We start from the raw sequence: 9,725 nt of genomic DNA, 5'->3' as shown, positions 1-9,725 counted from the left end.
TTTATATCCTACTGCTACTATCTTAATGCTCACTATTTTTATTTTTTTTATATCACTGAATAAAATCACCTAAACGTGGAGGTGGAGACTTGTAATAAAAAAAAAAAAATAAGAAAAGCATTCACATAAATGTATCTGTATTTTATGTTTTCCTCTTCCCTCCCATTCACGTATTATTCCTTTATTTTGCCTTAAACATCACGCTCCCTGCAGTAATCCCGTCTCCCATCATTCGGAGCGCGCAGTAGGTGCTGTGATGTTCAGAAGAGAGCTGAAGGAAGATAAGAGAGCCGTCTGGAATCTATTAGCCGGTGGAAGCATCAGCGCTGCACTGTGGGAACCTTATTGATTGTCCTCCCTTATAAGCATTCCACCTTTTTTTTCCCATCATCTGGCTCAGGCACAAGTCATATCTGCTTCTCAGTAGTAGATATGGGCTCCTCTCTTATTTAACTTGAATATTATGAATCAATAAGAAGCTTTCAATGCCTTGACATCACCTGGGCTTTCATCATTTGTTAAAATATATTGTCATGTTTGTCTACAGAAAGCAACATAAACTGACCTGGAATAAAAAAAAAAAATCAAACATTTGGTCTCATTTAATGACGGTAGAAAACATAATCATGTGCGCTTTTTTTTTTTTTTTTCCTTTAAGCACATCTGAATATCTTGTACTGCCTGTTAGGAAATCACTGGTTCAGCTTCTGGGATTTTCCAACTCGACCAGGAAATACACGAGAGAGGCAGGGGGAAAAAAAAATGCAGGAGTATGTCAAAAACCTGCAACAGAGTGTCTGGAAATCTAGGTTGAGATCTTTGTGTTTTCATTATTTATGAGCAGCTGCACCACTACGGTCTTAGATGGGCCCGAGCAGTTTATCAAAACATCAACACGATATCGGTGTGCTCAGTTTTTATGTTGCGAAAAGACTGTTTGGGATCATGGATTCATATGGCCATTGGCAACGATGCGTTTTGGAGCAACCCTGCGGTTAGTGCTGAACGATGCATCGCTATCAATGTTCAATATTCAAATGGTTGTTTGGAGCACAATAGTTATTGTTTTCCTAGTGTTACAAGGTTGGATTTTCCTCGCTTAAATGTGATATTTAGCTCCGACTGGACATAAACGACTTGGTCCCAAAGGTCAGAGTGACGGGAGCACAAATGAGGGCGAAAGCGGAAAGAAAAAAAAAATGGGATATTACTGTGTTTGTAATAGTTTTCTAATATCCTGCAGCAGCTGACGCTTGCACAATGCTGAAAGTCTGATATTTCACTGCGATTTTTGAATATTATAATTGATTTGAATACTTGGAATTTCTTGTCCGTCTAAGATTACAAAATGTAAAGAGTCAAGATATTTTTAGCTTTGGGGATAAAATAGTTGTTCACAAAAAAAAAATAAAAAATCCACACTTTGATTTTGCCTCAAACTATTTCTACTCGATTATCTGCAACTGGCTTTCGATTCCTCTGAGATTTCTCCTGACCCTTTTAGTCAGAGGCAAACAGCCGCGATCAGAATCGAACCCAAGCTTACCGACTCGTTTGTCTGATCGTGGAAGGTGGTTGGTTCGCCTGGAATGAATCGCCGCTAAACATCTGCAGGTGGGACTCGCATTTTGTTTGTTTTTTTTTATTTCAACTGACCCTCCGCGTCTGATGTAGCACAAGCTGTAATTTAACTGAATGAGACAAATAAGATTGCAATTATTCTGTTCACAGGTCATTCACTGACTGATTCATGCTGAACACATGTGCTCTCGGAGCCCAGAGATGACAGGCAGCCTGTGCAGAGGATAAGGCTTCGGTAGATGTCTCGGTTTCACGCTCGTGTACAATCCTTGATGCAGATAAGAAAGTGTTCGTGCTTGTGACATCCAGCCGTTCTCCCGTTCGTTTGTTTCCTCTGAATCCTTCTAAATATGCATTTCCTTTTGGTGGACTTCAGAGATTTTGGATTCTCGACGCCGATGCCAACCGCTCTTCTGCCCCGAGATCTTAAGTGGATGAGAAGCTGATCAGCAGCACGTTTGATGTTAACTCTATCAGCGGTTTGGCCTTGCTTTCTGCTTCCTGTCGCAGCAGCGCCGAGGTCTTTTGTTTATGTGGTTGTCAGCTTGATTCCGGAAAAAACTACCTGGCCGCAGTTCATGAGTAGTTAGCTGAGAGGTAGAGCCCCGCCACAGGAAAAACCCTGCATGCCTCTCCACAGCCTCCTCTGACTGTTACTAGTTTCTATTTCGCCTGTGCAAAGTTGGTGATCTTTTTTTTTGTTAAATAAGAGAGGAAAATGGTCAGACAGCTACATGCAGATGGTGTTGGGTTTTTTTTTTTTACATGCAGTTTTTTTTTAAATAACTAACAAAGAAAGAAAACTCTCCTAACTTTGAGCTGAGATTAATTTTGGTTACATACATGCCCATGTGGTGAGGGTTGGTGGTTTGAGTGCTGCATGCAGATTTTGACTTTAATCGGGTCTTCATTGACTGGACATACGTGGCTTTAGTTTAACAAATATCTTTCAAAAAAACTTAACTGTTGAAGATAAAACTTAAATTGGTCCAGGCATGGATTTGTATGTAATTCTTTTGGTCTAAGAAGCTGGAGAGAAAAAAAAAAAGGACCAATTTTCATAGTTTCATATTTAGAACTGCGACACCTTGCCAAAAAAGTCGCCACAAAAAGCTAAAAAAAAAAAAAAAAACAACCTTTTATTACAGCACATGTTCACTGTGGCATTGTTTCGAAACGTTTCTGTCACAAGGTTTATTTTCATCTGGTGTTAACCCCACAGATTCTGAACGGGTTGAAGGTCCAGACTCTCTCAGTTTGAGCCTCATGAATTCTGGCGTTGTCATCTTGGAACGTCCCCGTACCGTCAGGGAAGACTCTTCAGTGCTAACTGCAAAAACTTACCCATTCGTCATTCTTCCTAGAATAACGCCACTCTAGCAAGCCGATATTTAGTCAGGCTTTTTGCTGTCAGCTGTTGAGCAGACATGCTGCTTGTTGTTTGGCGCAGATCAACACCTGATCTGTTTTAGCTGGTTTCTCAACATCGGTCGTCCTTCATCCTGATTGGCTTTTCCTTTAACATGTCAGATGTGAACTGAAGACGTTAACGACTGAGAGGAAACGGTAAACCAAGTCAAAGGAAACGCAAGCAGTGATTTTAGGGAAAAAAATTTTGTCCAGCGCTGCTTTAGCCGTCTGGTTTTAAAACTTTAATGTTGTTTGTGTCGACTTTATCACCACCTACGGGTGGAGCTCAGATATTTCAGGTTTTTTGGACGCCTAATGGGTCAAAAACATATTCAGTTGGGCCGTCAGACTTTGTTTCTCATGTGATTCTAGTGTAGAAGTGGCTCAGATCAGCTCTGCTCAGATTGAAGCTAAAACTCAGAGTTTTGACTTTTTTTTTTTTCCCCAAAGTGGAGTAACTGTACTCCAGAGACGCACTTCAGATTTATACGTGTACTGAAGATAAGCACCAGATTTCTTGATTTTCACTTTGCTTTGACCATTGGTGTATTTCTAAAGCGCGTAAATCAATAGTTTCTGTCTTCTAAAGTTCATCTCGACTCAGAAACGTTACCTGACTTGGGCCCCGTTGAGTCGATTTCATCAGAAGAGTTGAATCCCTCATCCTGTTAGGTGAGATTTACGCCTGTTTGGCATCTTTCAGTAATCCGTGGTGATGAAACGCATCCAGTTCCTCTTATGTCTGTGGGCCCCATCACATCCTGTGGTGTCTAGTTTACAAAATGCTTAAGGTTGACTCAGTGCTTGTGAAATGTGTGAACCTTTAAACTAGTTTCCCTGTCATAAATTCATCAAGTGAGACATTTCTGGATGTTTCCAAAAAGCCAGAAGGCTGCTGCTCGACTTGCTCACCAACAAGTCGCTGAACAGGGTCGTCAAACATCCAGGCCACCGCCATGGGGCCGTTTAGATGTGCAGATAACCAAGCTAAGTTTGTGGATGCATCTTCTGATCAACACGAAAGAGGTTAATCTAATCTTAAACCATCTGCGGCATGTGGCTGAGCTTCATGCACGTTTTTATAACAGTATCTTCTTGACTTTTTTCTATTCAACCTCTCCACCCTCCGCTCGCTTTGACCCGCTTGCTTCTGCAGAAATGCGCTCCATCAGGGTCAGAGAGTGGGTGGATTTTTGTGTGCGTGGAAAGACGCGCCGTTTAGCATCGCCGTGTTTGCCATTTGTTTGTTTGCTCGTGGTTAATAACTGACCCACTTATGTGTTTTTTTTCTTTCTCACTTTGTCTCTCTGCAGGAAGTTTGGGGAGCGCCCTCAGCCACAGCGCCTAACAAGGTGAGAAATGTTTTGCCAATTTTGTTTTGTCCCTTGCGGTACGTAACGCGCGTTAATTTCTCGTCTTTTGATATGTCCGTCCGTCCGCTTGGAAACTGAAGTCTTTGGTGACTTGCGTGTAGTCAGAATTTCATCTCTAAAGATAGAAAAGCTGTGCCGCCTCCAAACGCTTAAAGTTCTTCACCATTTTGACACGTTGCAACCACAAACTTCAAAGTATTCTGTTGAGGTTTTATGTGGTAGATGAACACAAGCTTGGACTGCAGCTGCCAGTTATTTTAGTAATCGATTAATCTGAAATTCTGACAATTAATCAGTTACACAGACAATCGATTTTTCTGATGATTAATCGATTACTCCGGCGATTAATTGGTTATTCTGATTGATCCATCGGCTACAAAAATTATTTGAATTAAAAATTGGCACATTCCGCAGACTCTTCATTTAACTACTTAAGCCTTTTTATACGATATTAGAAATACATTAAAAGATGCAAATAAACAAATAATTCAGTTATTTTTAAATGGACACCAGACATCACCCTGAATCACGGAGTGTCTCCACGGGAACACACAGTGATGACACCATTATGCTGTGGGGATTTTTTTTTGTTTATTTTTTTCTCAGTAGAGACGGGAAAGAGGTTTTTTTTTTGTTTTTGTTTTTTTTTTATAAAAAGCTGGAAAAGACTTTTGGCTGAAGTGGAGGTTCAACTTCTCCAAAAAAAACTAAAGATGACTGAATAAAAACAGATGCTTCTTCCTTTCAGAATGTGTTTGTGAAAGTTTCTCCATTTTTTTCCCCAATGAAATACATTTCCAGTAAAATCCATGTAAGGGGTGTTGATGTTTTTCCTGGTGATGTCGGTAATGACTGCTGTGCATTTCTGCGTTTCCGGGCGGATCGCCTTCGCAGCATCTTTTGCCATCAGCCATCCTCAGTCCATCCGTCGTTCCCTATTGTATTGCATCACAGTTGCTCCGCCGCCATCGATTATGACGGGTCTGATCTCCGCTGAGACTTTCCTGTCCACAAGACTGTGTGGAAACGAGCTTCTTCCTCACAGTTTGTTTGTGGACGTTCAACCCCCGAGAGGCGGGACTTCTCCTCCTTCCTCAGTCTTCGGCTCTGAAAACGCCACGCGCCGAACACGACGCCGCTGCAGGTTTTCGGAGCGTTTCGTTTGCCCTTCAGTTCGCTGCGAGTCATTCAGCGCTCCATGTTGCCGGATGCTGCGGCTCGCTGCAAAGCGCTTGCATGTGTTTCGCCTTTTTTGCTTGTCATCTTTGTTATTTGGAACAGGTTATTGGGTTTTGCGTGCGCACATGTGCTCGGCCTTCGCACATGGCTCTCGGCGAGGAAATTGAGGGGTTGCACGTTGCCTGGAAAAGCCGCGCTTTGGGTTTTGAGGGAAAAAAAAAAAAAGGGGCCCAGCACCTTTTGATGTGTCCCCCTCTTTATTCATGTGCTGCCAGTTCCTTGGCTTGCAAGTGGCCCTTGGGTTCATGTGATGGTTTTTTGATGGCCCAAAATATGACAGACGTGGAGCTCTCTCTCTCTCTCTCTCTCTCTCTCTCTCTCTCTCCCTCTAAAACGGTCCGCTTTAAATGCAGCTTGTGGTTGTACCACTGTGCATCGTGATGTTCTACTCTTTGGGTTTTTTTTACTTCTCAATTCCCCATTTCTAAAGGTTTCGCTACATCAATTTTCCACTTTTAAACGGGGCTGGATGACTTTCTGTTTGGCATCAGCCCTGACCTGAGAGAGAGTGCATCATCCCTTTCAGGGTCTGAAGTTAGTCCACAGAGAGGTGGAGGTTGCAGGTTTGAATCTGTAGGTGTGTGTGTGTGTGAAGGGGGATCTGTGGAAGTTGTGCAGCTAGGTTGGTGTGGATTGCCTGACGAATCGCCCAGCTGTCACAGCAAAAACATGTCAAAACCTTTTTTTTTTTTTTTGTGTAGTTATAGTTGAGTATTTCACATCATTATACACATTTTAACTCTGGTCATTACTTGGGCGTTTTATGGACAGGATTTAAACCGCAGGAGAGGGATGATGGACAAGCGGGTTTGAATCTTTGAGTTGCACGTTGCATGTTTAAAACTCCGTTTAGCAGCTCAACCTCCATTTTTCTAGGAAATGCACCCCAGTTGCGCAACATTAATCACTCAAATTAATCAAGAGATTATTCAATACAGTATTGATTGCTAATATATCGGATAGCTGCAGCACTAATTGCGCCGTACTTGAGCTCAGTCACAACCCGATAGACAAATAAACTGTTGTAGGAAAAATCTCTACTGCTTTTGGCATCAGTTGGTGTTGAAAATGTTAAATGTTAAAAATGTTTTCCCTTGTTGCTCAGCACAGTGTTTTGTTTCAAAATCCGTTAAGGTTTGGGAGGTTCAATCAGCGGGGCTTCTGAAGCTAGTTGAGCTTTTTCACTGTGCATGACTGTAAAAAGGTGCCCACTCTCTACATCTGTGTGTGTGCGTGTGTGTGTGTGAGGGACAGGGACAGTCCCTCTCTGCTTTAGCTGCTGTTGCGGATGAAAAGCCAGATGCCTTGTCTGCTCCTCTTCATCTCAATACTCATTTAACTTACCTTTGCTGACACACACACACGCACACCACAGTCCTTCTGTTTTTTTTGTTTTGTTTTTTTTACTGGTATGTGTTTGACACTTTTTTTTTTGGTGGTCTCACCTCTTGTACATTTCCCCTTTTTATTAGTTTTATCTGTTCTCCTTTTCTCTGTTTCCCTTCCCTCTGTCCTCTTCTGCCTCTGCTGGAGTTTCTTCTCTCAGAATAAACATGCAAATTTCCTTTAAGCACAAAAAAATTACAGCTCTCCTTCCCGTCATTCTGCTATTGCATCAGATTATTTGTGATACTTTCTGTGTTTTCGCTTTGCTCTGCTCTGACAAACTTGATTCATACTTTCTGGGGGGGGATAGGAAGGGTTCTTTATCAACAATTTGTGCTTAATTTCCTTAAAAAGCTGGATGCATGTTTTTAATTTTGCATGCAAAATTTCAGGAACATGTCTGTTTTTTTTTATGTTTGTCTACACACTAGTTTTCCACAGGAAGTTGGTTTGTGAGCTGGTCACTGTCTCACTTCTCCTTCCGTCTTTTGCGCTAAAGGAGATGCTCTGAGTGAGAGGCGGCCGATCAGCCAGTTCATCCTAGAAACACCAGATTTGATCTGATTTAGTTTATATATATATATATATATATATATATATATATATATATATAACTAGAGACTGTTGCTGTTCCCTCCATGAAGTTGCGATCACAACTTTTTATCATTCGCAAATTTTCTGCGGACTTTCAATCTTTACCAGTCATCGCACCTTTTCTGTAAATCTTACAGAATTAAGATTTACAGAAAAATCTTAGCATTTTAGCCTTTTAACCTTATTTTGTACTTTTTTGACCAATCATTGACTTTTTTTTTTTAGTGTTCTGTTTGATTTGCTTCTCATGTGCATTCAGTTCATGTTAACTGGAATGACCAATATTAAATTTTTCAGGGCAGGGTTTGATTTGTATTAAGACTGCCATTTCAAGAAGGTACTTAGAAATGCTATTTGCATGTAAAATATAAGTTAAAATCTTTATTAATTTTTTTGGGGAAGTTTGCAAGATCATGTTATGGCAAAAATAAAGCTTTAAAAAAAAAGTGTAACTTTGGCCGAACCTTTAAAGACAGAAAATGCAGGAAAATCTGTAATTTCATGCCGCAACAGTCAAAACCATGAAGGGTCTGGATGACGACCATCGGAGGGAAACTTCCTTTTGGACTACAGCCGATCTGTCTTGATGCAGCGGTCTGGTTCTGGTTTGGTTTCTTGAGCAGTGAAACGGTGTTAACCAAAAGCCAAGAGGTGTTGCACACAACCGAGCTGACACCAGTTTCTTATTCTAGCAGCATGCAGTAGTCTGGAGGAAGATCTGAAGATATGAATACAAACATATATTCTTTAACACCTCATCACAGCTGCGTCCTTCTCTAACTAAGCGGTGGTATTTGAATCTGTCAGACAGTGAAGGGATGAAAACATCAGTCCCTGACCTTTATAGGTTTCACACCAAACATCAAGACAAAGTTTAGGAAAAAAAAAACAAAACACCTGTTGGTGATTTCTTTAAAGAATTAAGAAAGTAAGCATTGAAAAAAAAAAAAAAATCTTATTCCCAGACTTTTCACATCCCGTTGTCTAAAGCAGTGGTTTCCAAACTGTCCTTCCTTCCTTTGCTCTTTCTTCCCTTTCCTTTACCTTTCCTCCCATTTCCCTTAATTTTGTCCTCCCTTCCTGTTTGTGTTTTTTGTCAGGTTTCCTATTCCAGTTCTTAATATTTTTGCCTTTTTGAATGAATATGAAGGACCTAAAAATCTGCAAAGTTAATATTTCTTTGAGAATTTAAGATAAATCATTTTAGGGACCTTGATTAATGGATGCTTCAGATCAGTTCAGCTGCCTGTTCTTGTTTATAAAATTCGGCCAGTCAGTAATACAGAAATTACTAAATTCTGCTTTGCTGTCAGATGGAAATATCCCATGAAAATGTCATTAGAGTGAAGTAAGAAAGCCTTCTCTCGTCCATTATGAAATGGATAAACCGCAATTTCTCTTGGACTTCCTCCTCTGCTGCATCCCCTCAACTCCCCTAGTGTGCACACACACACACACACACGCGCACACACACAGAGCGGCACTCTGAGGAGGCCCCATACTTTTCATAACAAAGGCTCTGTCAAACTCCAGCTCCGAGCCTAACGTTGCAGACTGGAACGGCGTTTGTGTGTGTGCATGCGTGCGTGCGTGTGAGAGTGTGAGAAGACCCTGGCGTGTCAGGTGTCACTGACATCTGTTCATGTGTGCAGCATGAGTCAAGGTGTGATGCGGCGTCTCCATCTAGACGCGGTCTGTGCCTTTTAAGGGGCAAGAAGCTCCGAATGAGGAAAAAAAACTCCAAAAAACAAGAAGTTTTTGCTGGTGAGGTCAGCTTTGTTGTTGTTTTTCTCCCCTCTCTGTCCTTCCATTACTCCCCTCTCTGTCTCTCTCTCTACATCTTCTGTTTCTCCTCCTCGTTCCCGTCTCTCGCTCCCCACCGTCCCCCTGAGCCAGGCGTTGAGAGTTCAGCCCACCCCCACACGGACACATCTGGGGGAGAGCAGAACTTCTTGGCAAGCGCTCGAGTCTTTTTGTTGGGTCATCCTGAGTTCACTGTATGCATTTCCTCACCTCAGTCTGATTACACGTGTGACACTTGTGCATTCGCTTCGGGGTTGTTGGTTTTTTTTTTTTTTTTTTTTTTTTTTGGTTTTTTTTCTCACCCTTTCCTTTTTTTGTTAATTCTTTGAATTTGAAACC

General features: G+C 41.5%; 1 protein-coding gene across 3 annotated transcripts in view; it reads left to right on the top strand.

The window, feature by feature from the left end:
• The first annotated feature begins 4,177 nt into the window (after positions 1 to 4,177).
• Positions 4,178 to 9,725, top strand: part of rbpjb (recombination signal binding protein for immunoglobulin kappa J region b) — a 19,058-nt gene continuing 13,510 nt past the window's right edge. The window contains exons 1-2 of one of the 3 annotated variants that reach the window (XM_015059814.1): positions 4,311 to 4,343; positions 9,236 to 9,347. The gene's annotated coding sequence lies outside the window, so the exon portion shown is untranslated. Of the gene's footprint in view, positions 4,344 to 7,771; positions 9,348 to 9,725 lie in introns of those variants that run through there. The other 2 variants (XM_015059812.1, XM_015059813.1) reach the window with 2 other exon arrangements.

Source organism: Poecilia latipinna, unplaced genomic scaffold (genome assembly GCF_001443285.1).
Source record: "Poecilia latipinna isolate Pla-1442-1.1 unplaced genomic scaffold, P_latipinna-1.0 Scaffold1658, whole genome shotgun sequence".
Lineage (NCBI taxonomy): Eukaryota > Metazoa > Chordata > Actinopteri > Cyprinodontiformes > Poeciliidae > Poecilia > Poecilia latipinna.
The sequence above is the reverse complement of the archived record's forward strand: the minus strand, read 5'-3'. Positions and strand labels throughout refer to the sequence as shown.